Source organism: Marmota flaviventris, chromosome 17, assembly GCF_047511675.1.
Source record: "Marmota flaviventris isolate mMarFla1 chromosome 17, mMarFla1.hap1, whole genome shotgun sequence".
NCBI lineage: Eukaryota > Metazoa > Chordata > Mammalia > Rodentia > Sciuridae > Marmota > Marmota flaviventris.
Window position 1 is genome coordinate 40822606 of NC_092514.1, and position 15957 is coordinate 40838562.

At 36.6% G+C, this 15957-nt stretch overlaps 1 protein-coding gene and 1 pseudogene across 3 annotated transcripts in view; both read left to right on the top strand.

Annotated features, from left to right (window-relative positions):
• Positions 1–15957, top strand: part of Acaca (acetyl-CoA carboxylase alpha) — a 276215-nt gene that overhangs the window by 2492 nt on the left and 257766 nt on the right. The window lies entirely within an intron of this gene.
• On the top strand, positions 6534–7436 carry LOC114104198 (small ubiquitin-related modifier 1-like; annotated as a pseudogene).

A 15957-nucleotide genomic window follows, 5' to 3' on the forward strand; every position in this document is an offset into this window, starting at 1 on the left:
CAAAGGTATAGATGAAGTCACTTAGGCAAGATGCATAGAAGAGAAGTTATGCACTCTACTTTCTCTGGAGGTCCAAGCACCTGCACGTGACCATAATACCTGATTTGCTTAGGCATTTCCTTGTTTACACCTTATCTGTATCTATATAATTATTAATATTTCCTTGACTCACTCTTAAAAGTGCCTCAGTTTGCACAATACATTTTTGTGTTGTTCTTTATAAAAGGTCCTTTAGGATCTACCTTCTTCATTTTTCTTTCTCATCACTACTCTCTTATACTCCATTCTCCAGCTAGACTTAACTTGCTCCCTTTCTCCTTTGCACTCTTATTTCCAAACTTCTTTTGCCTACCTCAACTTGGCTATCACTTCCTTTGGAACACCTCTTCTGACCCACCTCCCAAAGTCTGAGTTAAGTAGATCTCTTACATGCTTCCAGTGCACCCTGTTTAATCTGTCGTAGTCAAGATGACTAAGTTTCTGTTCCCTAGCTAAACATCTTTATAAGGAAATCTGAAAAAACACCTTTTGCCCTTTTCAAGCCAAAAATTTACTTTAAGAATATCCAAATCAGGGGCTGGGGATGTGGCTCAAGCCGTAGCACGCTCGCCTGGCATGCGTGTGGCCCGGGTTCGATCCTCAGCACCACATACAAAGATGTTGTATCCGCTGAAAAAAAAACTAAAAAATAAATATTAAAAAAATTATCTCTCTCTCTTTAAAAAAAAAAAAAGAATATCCACATCAGCCGGGCATGGTGGCACACGCCTGTAATTCCAGCATTCAGGAGGACCCCCAGCACCATGTGAAAAAATATAAAAAATGACATTTCTAATTATCAGGGAACACAAATTACAGTGAAATATCACCTCATACCTATTAGAGTGGTTATCGGTTAAAAAAATAAAGAAGTAGCATTGTGAGTATCTGGAGATAAAGGAATCTCTTGTGTACTGTTGGTTGGCATATAAATTCGTTCAGCCATTATGGAAATTAGTATGGAGTTTCTTTTTTTTTTTTTTTTTATTTTTTGGTACTAGGGATTGAACTCAGGGCACTTAACCACTGAGCTACATCCTAGCCCTCTGTTGTATTTTTTATTTAGAGACAGGGTCTCACTGAGTTGCTTAGTGCCTTGTTGTTGCTGAGGCTGGCTTTAAACTTGAAGTCCTCCTGCCTCAGCCTCCCAAGCCGCTGGGATTATAGGCATGTGCCACCTCACTGGCCTGAAGGTTCTTTAAAAATTAAAAATCGAACTACTATATGATCCAACAATCCCACTTCTGAGTGTATATCCAAAGGAAATGAAATCAGTATTTTGAGATATCTGCACTCTAAAGTTCATTGAGGCATTATTCAGAATAACCAAGACATGGAAACATCCTAAGTGTCAGCAGATGAATATAAAGAAAATGTCCCCCCCCCACACACACACACAAATACTATTTAGCCTTAAAAAGGAAATCCTATAATTTCTAACAACATAGCTCACTCTGGAGGACATTATGCTAAGTGAAACAGGTCAGGCACAGAAAGACAAATACTGTATGATCTCACTGGTATATGAAATCTAAAAAAGTCAAACTCATAGACACAGAGTAGAAAGGTGGTTACCAAGGGCTGAGGGAGCAGAGATTGAGGAGATATTGGCCAAAGGGATCAATTTTTTTTTTTTTTTAATGAAGATGGACACAATACCTTCATTTTATTTATTTATATGTGGTGCTAAGGATTAAACCCAGTGCCTCACACATACTAGGCAAATGCTTTATCACTGAGCTACAATTACAGCTCCAAAGGATCAAATTTTTATTTAGACAAGAGAAATGAATTCAGAGGTTCTGTTATGCATCAAATAATAACAAATCATTTTATTGAAAATTACTGAGTAGGTCTTAAATGTTCTCACAGCCACCAAAAATGAAGTGGTGAGGTAATGGATGTGTTAATATGTTGGTTTATCTATGCCACAATGTATACATATAATCAAACCATTGTTTTGTATATTATATGTGTGTGTGTGTATGATTTTTGTCAGTTTAAAAATAAATTTTTTAGTAAACATACCATAAGTTCATAAGTAAACAAATATTTTTACAGAATGCAAAATGTAAAAAGCAAAAAAATAAAAAAAATTTAAAAAAGATCTGCCCAAATGTATCTAGTAAACTTCTTCTCACTTTTGAAACTAAACAGTTAGCAGATATTAGGATTTTCATAATGTCTTGGCCATTAAACACAGCTTTCATAAATCCAGGCCTTTGTTACCTATCTCTTCTGCTTCTTCCTTAGTTCACTGACATCTTTCTCATTCACATAAAAGCACAGGAGATCAGTCTCATGGGTTCCCAGACTTTGGGTAGAATCTAAAAATCTAGTTGAACTAAAAGTGTTTTAGCTCTGAATGGATCTGTTTTATCAGAAAATTTAAACTTGCCTGCTCAGCAGCTTAGCTGCATACTTTTCAGCCTGCTGTATAGGGCCTCCACCTTGTGACAGGCTCCCAAAGTATTTTGCATCATTTGGTGACAGTCTATAATCTTTTGCAACTAATAAGTGCCCAATAAATGTTTGAAATATTTGTAAAGAAACTGGCCTAGATTAATGTAATTGCAAAAGCATGGGCTTTGAGGCTTTCCTAGATTTGAGCCCTGTCTTCACTCCTTACCACTCTCAATAATTTAGGCAAGTTATTATCTTTCTTTTTTCTCATCATATATAAAATGAAAATAATACCTAAGAGTTTGTAAAGATGTGATTATGTATGTATAGTTCCTAGTTCATAGTGGGAGTCAAACTATTAAAGTAATAAAAGTACTTAAAAAGATGGGGGCTGGGGATGCAGCTCAGTTATTCCTTTTATATACAAGGTCCTTGGTTTGATTCCTAGCACTGCAAAAAATAAGAAATAAATAAAATGCAATTTTTTAAATATTTAAAACAAATAATCATTTTAATTTTAATTCTTGAAGTGCTCCACACTTGTGGGGCTTGTATAGAGATTGTTCTAGGATAGGTTGAATATTGCTCAGCTTATTAGCAGCTTTTCTTTTTTTGAATCAGGAACTCCTACCTGGAAACCCTTTTTTTGTGTGTGTGTGTGGTGCTAGGAATTGAACCCAGGGCCTTGTACATGTGAGACAAACACTCTACTGACTGAGAGCTATATCCCCAGCCCCTAAACAGAATTTCTTTAGCTGTTTTCTTCTTTAGCTTCTTTCTCACTACAGAAAACAAAATGTACATTATCTCACAGGTCACAGGACAAATGTGTAGTTGCAATCTAGAATGGATAAGACAGCTTTGCCTCCAGAGGAGAAAAACTCAGGAGCAGTGCTCCATTTAATTAACGTAAATAGTGAACAGACTTATGGATTATGAGCAATTAACTATAAGACTGCTCTTGGAGTACAGAATACTATTATAATCAAAATTTACAACAAGGTTAATCTGATGCATATTTAATGATATGTGTAATTGTTATGGTGCTTCATGATAATTAGGCCTTAAATGTTAAGCTGTCTACATAAATGACTATAATTGGTTATTTTTGCACAACCAAACACATTTTTAGTACTTGTGTATTCATTTTATTAGTTTTCTAGAATCTATAATCATGCCAAAGACAATAGTTTTTTTAAGGAACCCTTTACTATTTAATCATGAACTTATACAAATACTCTTCAAAATGACACAGCAGGTTTCCCTTCCCAATTTGGTGCTAGAAATAGCTAACATTCAGGTCCTTTGTATATATTCCCCCCATTTTAGTCCTTAAAACTTCCTTTAAAGGAGTAGTGTTACTCTCATTTTACTGATGCTCACTCCAATGGCAAAAATAGATGAGGATAAATAATTACAATATAAGATAATACATGATCTAATAGAAATGTTATAGAGACATTGAGGGCTTCAAGAAGGGATTAGTTAATTTTAGGGGGAACTAAATGGTAAGCCTCTGGGAAGTAAGAAGTTAAGTCTTGGAGAATAGTGGGAAGGAAATTCCAAGCAGAAATAACAAATTAATCAAAGACCCAAAAGCATAAAATGGCATGGCTAGTTTGATCTTTGTGGTTCAAGAACAGGAAAAAAAGAGCAAGGAAAGTTACTATACATGAAATAGCACAGGTAGAGATCAGAGCAAAGAGGGCTTTGCATAGGAAGCCAGTGAAACATTGAATTGGAGCATGATATCACTAACATGGGCTTTAGAACTACCTCTGACAGAAGTGGAGCACACCTGTAATCCCAGCAGTTCTGGAGACTGAGGCAAGAAGACTGCAAGTTCAAAGCTAGCTTCAGCAACTTAGTGAGGCCCTAAGCAACTTAGCGAGACCCTGTCCCTAAAAAAAAAAAAAAGATCTGGGGATGTGACTCAGAGGTTAAGTGCTCCTGGGGTCAATTCACGGTACTAAAAAAAAAAAAAAAAGAACTACCTCTGTCAGTGGTCAGTGGTGATGTGGACTAAGATATGGAAAAATGAAATGGCAGGGGCTATAGAAGTCCAGATAAGAGATAAATGAAGTCTCAAACTAACACCGTTGGAATGAGGTGGGAAGAAGAAATGCATTTAAAGTGTTTGAAGAACTAATTAGCTGGACATGATGGGCACGGTTGTGGTCCCAGCAACTCAGGAGGCTTAGGCAGGAGGATTGCAAGTCTGAGGCTAGCCTCAGAAATTTAGTGAGAACCTGTTTCAAAAAAAAAAAGCCTGGAGATGTAGCTTAGTGGTAAAGTACTCTGGGTTCATTCCACAGTACTGGAAAGAAAAAGAAAAAAAAGGGAGAAAAAATTTATTATGGGGAGAAAAGTAATATATTAGGATTAAGGATAATTTTCAATTCATCTTGGTTGTCAGGGTAGATAATAATGCTATTCACCCAGAGAGGGGACATAAGGCAAAGACCACACTTGAGTGGAAAAGAGCAAATTTTGTTGTGGGTATGTTGAGTTTAAGGTGCATGTAGGTTATACAGGTGATGTTTAAACACCAAGAGAGATGTCTAGGTCAGAAATTATAGTAAGCAACAAGTTCATAGAAAATCTGAAGCCACAACAGAGTATGAGATTGGCTGAGCTTGTTAAGTGGAAGAAGGGGAAAGAAGAGTGGAGAATAGAAAATTGCATGACAATAACAGGTAAGACATAGAGGAAGAGCCCACAGTTCAAAAGGGAAGTAGGTTTGAGAGAAATGGCAATAAAGGTGGGAGGCAGGAGACAGGCAGCAGAGATGGTTATGAAGATGAGCATGATTTTGATGCTCTGATCAAACAGAGCATTATTAAGACCTTTAGGCTCTAAATAATAAAAAATATGGTAGGGTCAAAGTTGTTGCTCAGTGATAGAATGCAAGCTTCTCATGCACAAGCCCTGAGTTCAACTGCCTACACTGCAAAAATAAATAAATAGTGCTTCCTATGAAATTTAAAATAAAAATATTATAAGCTATAAAATAGGTGTAAGGGAAGTATAGCAAAGGTGATTTTTCCTGTGGTGATCTCCTTGATTATATTATCCTTATCATTATTTTGGTACCTCCATTTTGATAAAATACATATTTATTTTACTTAGTAATCTAGCACTGAGAATATATGAAAATGGATTGGTTAATAGTGCCAAATACTACAAATGTCAAAGATAAAAAAAAAAAAGTAGTTATGGGATTGGAATTAAAGCTCAAAGATAGACTGCTCAACTAGCATGCAAGAGGCTCTGGGTTCAATCCCAACACTGCAAAAAATAATTAATAAAAGTACTTAATTGGAAAAAAAAGAAAAAGTACCAGCATAAGGATGGACAAGCATATGGATAGACAAGCATACTAGTAAAATAGAATAGAAAATCTAGAAGTAAACCAAAATACATACAGGAACTTCGTATTTGATAAAAGTGAGCTATCTAATTGATGTAAACAATTAGATAATCATCTGGGAAAAATAACTGTATACCTCACACCAGGATAAACTCCAAATGGATTTTATATTTAACTAAAAATTTAAAAACTAGCCAAGGACCATGGTACACACCTGTAATACAAGCTACTTGGGAGGCCAAGGCAGGGGGATCACAAGTTCAAAGCCAGCCTGGGCAACTCAGAGAGACCCTATCTCAAAAAAAAAAAAAAAAAAAAAAAAAGGCTGGGGGGAGGGGCGAGTTGTGGCCCTCAGTGTCGCATGCCTATAATCTCAAGTTCAAAGCCAACCTCAGCAATTTAGTGAGGCCTTAAGCAACTTATTGAGACCCTATCTCAAAATAAAAATAAATAAATAAAAAGGGCCAAGAATGTGACTCACTAAGCTAAACAATCCTGGTTCAATCCCCAGTACAATAAAAAAGTTTATTAAAAGGGGCATGGGGATGTAGCTCAGTGGCAGAGTGTCCCTGGGTTCAATCACCAGTACTGAGGGGAGGGATATATATATATATATATATATGTGTGTGTGTGTGTGTATGTGTGTGTATCCAGCAAGCAGTAAAAGTACTAAAAAACCTCCTTAAGTAATGTTGAAACATAAATGACAAAATGGGAAAAATGTTTGCAGTTAATATTGTAAAGGCTAATCTTCTAATAAAAAGGGCTTCTAGGTAAACCCTGGAACCAGGTTCGCCTACCTGAAGCCACTGCTGTGTAGATTCCTTCCTCTGTCACCATGTCTGACCAGGGGGCAAAATGTTCAACCGAGGATTTGGGGGATAAGAAGGAAGGAGAATACATTAAACTCAAAGACATTGGGCAGCAGTGAGATTCACTTCAAAGTGAAAATGACAACACGTCCCAAGAAACTACCAAGAATCATACTGTCAAAGATGGGGCCAAATGAATTCACTCAGGTTTCTCTTTGAAGGTCAGAGAATTGTTGATAATCATATTCCAAAAGAACTGGGATTTTGGAGGAAAAAGATATGATTAAAGTTTATCAGGAACAAATGGGTGTCATCCAATGGTTTAGATATTCTTTTTATTTTTTCTTTGCCCTCAATCCTTTTTTATTTTAAAAAATAGTTCTTTAGGGGCTGGGGTGTGGCTCAGTGGTAGAGCACTTGCCTAGCATGTGTGAGGTGCTGGGTTTGATCCTCGGCACCTCATATAAATAAATAAAATAAAGGTACACTGACAACTAAAAAAAATTTTTTTTAAATAGTTCTTTAGTGGGCTGGGGATGTGGCTCAAGCAGTAGCGTGCTCGCCTGGCATGCGTGCGGCCCGGGTTCGATCCTCAGCACCACATACAAACAAAGATGTTGTGTCCGCCGAAAACTAAAAAATAAATATTAAAATTCTCTTTCTAAAAAATAAATAAATAAATAGTTCTTTAGTAATATGGTATTCAAAATGGAATTGAAAACTAGCTCTCATCTCTTTGAAACATCTGGTAATTTGAATTCTTGTGTTCGTTATTCACAGTTGTTTGTTTCCATCATGCCGATTTTTGGTGAGCATATTGCCCTCTCCTTAAAAATTACACATGTACAAAGAGAGTCTACCTTTTTCAGGACTACATTTTCAGGCTGGTGGTAATAAGAAAGATCACCCAATATAAGTGTCTATAATGACTTTCCAACCGGCCCAGAAGTTCTACTTGGACTCTGACTTTCGATGGGAGATGGAAGTTTTTCATAGAGCTGAACTGTGGGAAAATTACCTTTCCTTAATTTGATGCTACTTTTAAAAGTCTGAGGGTCTGAACCAAAAGAAGAGGAATATTAGCTTTGGAGTCAAGATGACAAACATGGTGAGAATGATGACTAATTCCAAAGATGACTTCATGAAGAAAAAGCATTAAAAAAAAAATGTGTTTTTTTAGTTGTAGATAGACACAATGCCTTTATTTTATTTATTTATTTATTTTTATGTTGTACTGAGGATTGAACTCAGTGCCTCACACATGCTAGGCAAGCGCTCTACCACCAAGGTATAACCCCAACCCCCAAAAAAGCATTTTAAGACTAAAAAAAAAAAAACTTGTCAGAAGATCTGAGAAAAGTTCTAATTTTCATTAGCAGCTAATAGTCATTCATGTACAAGTATGTGCAATAGAACACTGTTCCTTTAGTTTTATTTTTACTTGTGGGTAAAATGAGGAACATTGGCTGTACTGGCTTCATTAACATAAACAATATCTGGATAAAACATTATAAAGGAATGTCTAGGAATAGATAAGAGATCATCCAATCAAGAGAAATATAAATGAAAGATCAATTAGAGCTCAGGAGTGGTGATTAAAAGCATAGAGATTTGAGGTCAGCTATTTGTTGGAATCCTAGCTCAAAGTCACTAACTCTAGAACCTTGGAAAAGCTTCCAATTCTAAATTTTTCTCATCTATAAAATGCAGATAATAATTGTAGCTACCTCAGAAAGTTGAAATAAAGGCCAGGCAGGGTAGCCAGTTGACTAGTGTTAAAAGAAGGAAGGGAACAAAGAAATAGTTTCTAAATTTCTGGTATTTGAGAAACTTTTTAAAGAGATCCCTGGAAAAGGACCAACCTAACCCCATCAATCTCTTCTTTCCTTTAGGGCAGTTATTTACTAAGTCCCTACAAGTGAAATACAGCCCTAGGTCTAGGGATACAAGGAAAGGAAAACTGATGTGCTACTTGCCCTCAATGTAGTTTACCTCTAGATGAGAGATAGGCATCAATCAAATACTATGGAAATATATGATTACAAATAGATGAATACCATAAAAAGATTTACACTATAAAAAGGTATATTTGGAAGCTGGTGGGGCTGAGGTAGGAGATCAAGGCCAGCCTTAGCAATTTAGTAAGACCCTGCTTCCAATGAAAAGGATGAGTAGTAGTTAGGTAAAACACTACTGAGTTCAGTCCCCAATATACAAAAAAAAAAAAAAAAAAGAAGAAGAAGAAAGAAAGAAAGAAGGAGAAAATAATAGGAAAACCTGACATAGAGTTTGAGAGGTCACATCAAGGGGGTGACATTGAGCCAGGCAGTAGTTAAGGTGGGATGAGGGAGTAGAAACACTGTTCTAGGTAGACTGACAAAACAACATAGCCCCTGAGGCAAGAAAGGACACTGGTGGACTATAGCTGAGCACAGAGTGAAGGAAGGGAAGAGAGGAGAGGAGCCTAGAAAAAGAGGTAGTTCAGATAATCTGCTATCTTGGCAGTCTTCTGAGGACTTGGGACTTCATTCTGATAGAGTGGGAAGTTGCTGAATGGTTTTTAGCAGAAAATCAACAAGATCAAATTTTGCATTTTGAAAAGTTCACTCTGGTGTGGAGAACTGTATGCAGATTAAAGGCAGTTAGGAGTGCGTGGGGAGACCTAGGCAGAGGTTACTGTTCAGGCCAATGATGACATTCCCTAACCCTACTGGTTTGTTTCCCTGACATTGTTTCAGCGGAAGGTCAAGCCTTTTGTTGTTACAAAGTAAATGTGCATCAATTGTTAGCTATTATCTACAGTTAGAGATAAAAGGCTTAAAATTAATCCACCAGGAAGAATGAGTACATTGGAGTGAAAGGATTTCATTGAAGCAAAGAGATGTAAATCAGATAGTTTCCTTTCTAGATAGGAGGAGGAGGCTTCAGGAGTAAAAGGTGAATATCACTGCAAGGGGGTCACCAGATTTCCCTAACTGTGACATTGATGTGGCAGGTGGTATCTTGCCAAAGTTTATCTTCACTGCGCTTTGACAATAATGTTTGGCAAACCTTATTCTACTGAGGTTTGTGCTTTCTGGATTTTTGTTTGTTTGTTTTTAGTTATAGGTGGACACAGTGTCTTTATTTTACTTTATATGGTGCTGAGGATCCAACCCAGTGCCTCATGCATGCTAGGCAAGCACTCTACCTTTGAGCCACAACTCCAGCATGCTTTCTTTTGTTTTGTTGGGACACTACTGTGTGGCCCAGGCTGGTCTCAAACTCTTGGGTTTATCAAGTGATTCCCCTGCCTCAGTCTCCTGGGGAGCTGGGACTAAAGGTGCTTAACGCCAGAGCCTGCTATGGTGCCTTTTTTTTTTTTTTTTTGTACCAGAGATTGAACTCAGGGGCACTAGACCACTGAGCCACATCTCCAGCCCTATTTCATATTTTTTATTTAGAGACAGGGTCTCACTGAGTTGCTTTGTACCTCACGGTTGCTGAGGCTGGCTTTGAACTCTTGATCCTCCTGTCTCAGCCTCAGGAGCCTCTAGGATTACAGGCATGCACCACCCCACCCAGCTCTCATTGTTTTGGGATAGTGCCAAGGGTGCAGACATTGCTGCATCTTGCAATTCTTTTTAACACTATGGAGTATTCATAGATGTTTAGGAAATGAGTATCTAAATAAATTGTTCCGAAACTGAACCTGTGCGTTACTAAGCTAACTTAATTTCCGAGTAAGACAATGACAGACACTAGTATTTTTTTTTTTTTTTGGTGGGGGGAGGCATACTGGGGCTTGAACTCAGGGACACTGTACCACCAAGCTATATCCCTAGCCCCTTTTTAAAATTTTGAGACAGGGTCTTACTGATTTGCCTAGGGCCTCACTAAATTGTTGAGGCTGGCCTTGAGCTTGCAGTTCTCCTGCCTCAGCCTTCTGAGTTGTTGGATTACAGTTATGCATCACCATGCCTGGAAATACTAGTAATTTTTGACAACTGCTTTTTTTCTCTTGCTTCTATAAAGAATAGAATAGGCTAGGTTCAGTGATGTACACCTGTAATCCCCATGATTTGGGAGACTGAGATGGGAGGATTACAAGTTCGAGGCCATCCTGGACAACTTAGTGAAACTCTGTCTCAAAATAAAAAATTAAAAGAGCTGGGGATGTAAAAGCACCCCTGGGGCTGGAGTTGTGGCTCAGTGGTAGAGTGCTTGCCTCACACGTGTGAGGTACTGGGTTCAATTCTCAGAACCGCATATAAATAAATAAAATAAAGGTCCATCAACATCTAAATATATATATTATATATATATTACACACACACACACACACACACACACACACACACACACACACTTGGGTTCAATTCCCATTAGTTACCCCACCAAAAAAAGAATTGAATACGGTTTGAATGTGATGGCAACCCAACTCCCTCATTTTGTCATGTATATATTGACAAAGCAGAATTCCTCAAGATGGGAGACTTTCACTTATATATATAGAAGCTAAAAAAAAAAGTTGATCTTATAGAAGTAGAGAGTAGAATAGAGATCACAGAAATTTGAAAGGATAGGGAAAAGAGGGAAAGGAAAAGGATGGATATTAGGAATCAAATTACTGTTAGGAAGAATAAGTTCTAGTATTCGATAGCATAATGGGATGGCTATAGTTAACAAATTACTATATTTCAAAGTAGCTAAAAGAATTTTGAACCTTCCCTATACACACAAAAAAAGGTCAATGGAAAGGTGATAGAAATTCTAAGTATCCTGATTTGGTCATTATACATTGTATAATATAACAAAATATCATAATGTATCCCATAAATATGTACATTTTTCATATGTCAATTAAAAATAAAAACAAACTGTAAGTCCTTGAAGTTTTCTTAAGAAATATGTTTTATATTTTATAGTGCTGGGAATTGAACCCAGGGCCTCCTACATGGTAGGCAAATACTCTGCTACTGAGCCACATCCCCGGTACTTTTTACTTTATTTGAGATGGGGTATTTACTAAATTGTCAAGGCTGATCTTGAACTTGTGATCCTCTTACCTCAGCTTTCCAAGTAACTGGGATTACAGGCTGCATCACCCTGCCTGGTTTATGGGAGTCTTTTGTTTGTTCGCTTGCTTGCAGTACTAGTTATTGAAGCCAGGGCACTGTGCCACGGAGCTACATTCCTATCCCTTTTTATTTTTTATTTTGAGACAAGGTCCCACTAAATTGCTCAGCCTGGTCTCAAACCTGCAGCCTCCACAGTCATTGAGATTACAGGTGTGTGCCTTTATGCCCCAGTTTATGTTTGGTTTTCTAGGATTTTTAGACATAACAATCAATAGTTTTTTTTTTTTAATGCAACCATAGAAATCAAAATGAAAACAAATTTGTGGAGCCTGTGGTACTCCCATAACCTTAGAGCCTGACAAGTTTTTATTTCATTGTAAATCCACATGTTGAGAAAGAGTGTTAGAAATATACTTTAGATTGTAACATATTTCACAAACAAAGGATTACTGTCCAGGAGTATATTCAGGATTATAAGACTTCTACAAGAAAAAGACTAACAACTCATTCAACATCTCTAGCAATTAGAGAAATGCAAATTAAAACTACACTGAGGTTTCATTTCAGTCTAGTCAGAATGGCAATTATCAAGCATACAAGTAACAATAAATGTTGGAGAGAATATGAGAAAAAGGCACACTCACACATTGCTGGTGGGACAGCAAATTGGTGCAACCACTCTGGAAAGAAGTATGGAGATTCCTCATAAAACTTGGAAAGAAACCAAAATTTGATCCAGTTATCCCACTCCTCAGTATATACCCAAAGGACTTAAAATCAGCATACTACAGTGATGCAGCCACAACAATGTTTATAGCAGCTCAATTTGTTATAGCTAAGCTATAGAATCAACATAGATGCTCTGCAACAGATGAATGGATAAAGAAAATGTGGTATATGTATACAATGGAATATTATCCAGCCATAATAAAAGAATGACTTTATGAATTTTGCCAGTAAATGGATGGATCTGGAAACTCTCATGCTAAGTGAAATAAGCCAATCCCCCGAAAAAAAAGAGGCAGAATGTTCTCTCTGATATGAGGATGCTAACACACAGGGGATCAGAGAAGACTAGAAGTTCAATGGATTAGACAAAGGGGAATGAATTAAGAGAAGGTTGGCGGGATGGAAATAGGAAAGACCATAGAATGAATTGGACATAACTTTCCTACATTCATAGATGAATGCACCACCAGTGAAAATCCACATCATGTACAACCACAAGAATGGGATCCTAGTTAGAATAAGTCATACTCCATGCATGTATAATATGTCAAAGTACACAGTACTATCATGTATATCTAAAAAAATTTAATTAACAAAAGATCTCAGTAGAAAAATAGGGAGTGGTTATAAGCAAGAAAAAAGTCTAACATCAAATAAATATATGCAAAGGTACTCAAATTCACCATTAAGGAAGAAAATTAATGTAAGAACAATAACAGGACTTCAAGGCCATCAGATTGGGAGAAAAAATTAAGTCTGAGATTTTCAAATTAGGGAGAATGTGGAATATGGGCAATTTCTTTATTGCTAGTGGTTCTGTATTTGGTACAACCACTTTGGAAAGCCAATTGCAATCTAGTGAAGGTGAATATGTGTGTGTGTGTATACACATACACACACACACGTGCACACACACACATTTTTATATCCTACAACCCATTAACTCCTTGGCATATATGTTCTAGACATAAATACATCCAAGAATATTCATTGTAGAAAAATAAACTATTATCTGATACTATCATATATGCAATTTATGAGTCTTCAAATTATGTGTCTCTTCCATAGAATGTTTGGTTCTTCTAGAGGCAGTAAGGGCTTTACTCTATAGCCTGAACTGTTTATTTATCATCTTGTTCAGTGGAGACCATAACATCAAGCCTCTAAACATAGCATTTCCATCCTAAGTTTTAGTAAATGGGATTTAAAAATATAATGAAATTTTCTTATTATGAATTTTTCCCATTATGCAGTAATTCAGGCTTTATATTTGTCATGATTTATTTATGCTGCATTTATTAATTCCCACTACTGATTTTTCAGAGAATGCAGTTATCAGATTAAACCACTGGGTGGCGCAAATTCATGAGTCCAGGGAAAGTTCCTAACTTCCCAAGTTGCACCTATTGCTAAACTGTACCAAAGGAAGGAGGGCTAGGTAGAAGAAAAGACTTTTTGAGTCAGGCACAATATAATTCCAGCAATGGTGCATGCCTGTAATCCCAGCAACTCAGGAGGCTCAGCAATTTAGCAAGGCCCTAAGTAGCACGGCCCTTTCTCAAAATTAAAAAACATAAAATTTTTTTAAAAAGCTGAGGATGTGGCTTAGTAGTTAAGCAACCCTGGAATCAATCCCCAGTACCAAAAAGAAGAAAAGAAAAATCTTTTTGGACCTGAAGTTTCAATGTAAAATGGATCAATTTCCATAGATTGGATGATTGGTAAGTCAAGTCATAGAGTAAGGAAAAGAAAAAGATAGGGGAAAAAAGTGTTGGAATAATAAGGGAGAAGAGAAAGAAGAAGAGATATAAAGCCTAAGAGACAAGAATGTAAATCTAGAGAGACACATTCAAGTGTTACAGTATGGGTCAATAATTGCTGTATGGGTCCACGTTGATTTATATCTTCCTAGCAACCCATGGCAGCTTTTATCTGAAAATAGAAATTACTTCATTCTCTTATAGAAAATCATTATGCTATCCTTAGCTACCATTTGATGTTGTGACATCATCATAATTTAAGTGTCTACTATTAACATGATACTTTGCTCATAGAAAGTAATATAGACAAATTAATATAGACACTACAGCTTCATGGAAAGTATGCATAAAAAATGAATAGCAACTCAAAGCAACATGAGGCCCATTGTGTGTATTCAGGAAATGAAATCCCTTTGGAGAGTGGGAGGGGAAAGGAGGACCATAGGACTCTCTTTGTCTCCTGGTCACAAATACATAAAGCAACTCTTCCTTGGAAAATGACACAAAGGGAAATGGTCTAGGTCAGAATATGATGGACAGTATTTAAAGGGGGTCTAAAATAAGAAGGGGTAGTTAAGGGTGGAGAATGATTAGGGCTGATGGCACCTCTGAGCCTATCCTTGCTTGCACTAACCTAAGGAAACAGAAAAGGAAAGACACTAAGTGCCTGCTCAGCACTTTCCAGAATCCTAGGTCACTCTGATTTTGGAGATCACAGTTATATCTAAAGAATGAAAAATGGCAAAATGTATAAAATTGTTGAATATTAAGTATTTTTTTAAATCAAGGAATGCTTTTAAAACAACCATACTATCGTGGCCATTAATGTCATTCAGCACTAACTTCAAAGTTTAAATTAGAGGTTTTGTGAATGTGCCTTCTTTGCCAAAGCAAATATATACCTTAATCTTTGGACCTATCAAAAAAGTATTGAGGGGGGCTGGGGTTGTGACTCAGCAATAGAGTGTTCACCTCACATATGCAAGGCCCTGGGTTCGATCCTCAGCACCACATAAAAATAAATAAATAAAATAAAGATATTGTGTCCAACTACAACTAAAAAATAAATATTTAAAAAAAGTATTGGGGTGACATAGACACTTTGAAAAGTTGGAAGGACTTCTAGGAACTTTGAAAACTTGAATATAAACACAATAAATATGCCAATTGGAAATATGTAATAATACATTAACTGGAAAGGGGAATCAGGTTAAAAGTAGTAAGAAAAGTATGATATTGTGTAATATATGTGTCTTTTTATCATATCTATATGTATTTATAAACTTTCTGTAAAGAGATATATCACTGTCAGCAGTGGTTATCTCTAGAAGGAGAGATTAGGTATAACTTTTAATCCTTTATTCTTTATACTTTCCATTATTTTCAAAATTTTTAAAAATGAGAATGTACTTTAATAATCAGAAAAACAAAGTATGACAACTTTGTAAGAAAGAATTTGCAATAAGAACCATATACTTTGCAGAGGAGTAATTTGCACTTACATAGAAATGTTTTATCAAGTTGCATCTGTAATGGTGACACAGAGAATTGTGCCTGGCTCTGAAGCAATCTGAGACTAAAGTCCACATCCCAGAGTCCCCATAGGAGTTCTCCCTTCTGAACTGCCATCTCTTTGATCTCTTACTTTTCAAGAATCTCCACTAGAGAGGTAATATAGGATTCAAAGTTGTTAAATGACTAGGGAGTTAGAAAATCCACAGGGAGATCTTGCTTTGCCATGGGAAACAGATGTTCCCAAAGCAAAATACATAATTTTGACTCAG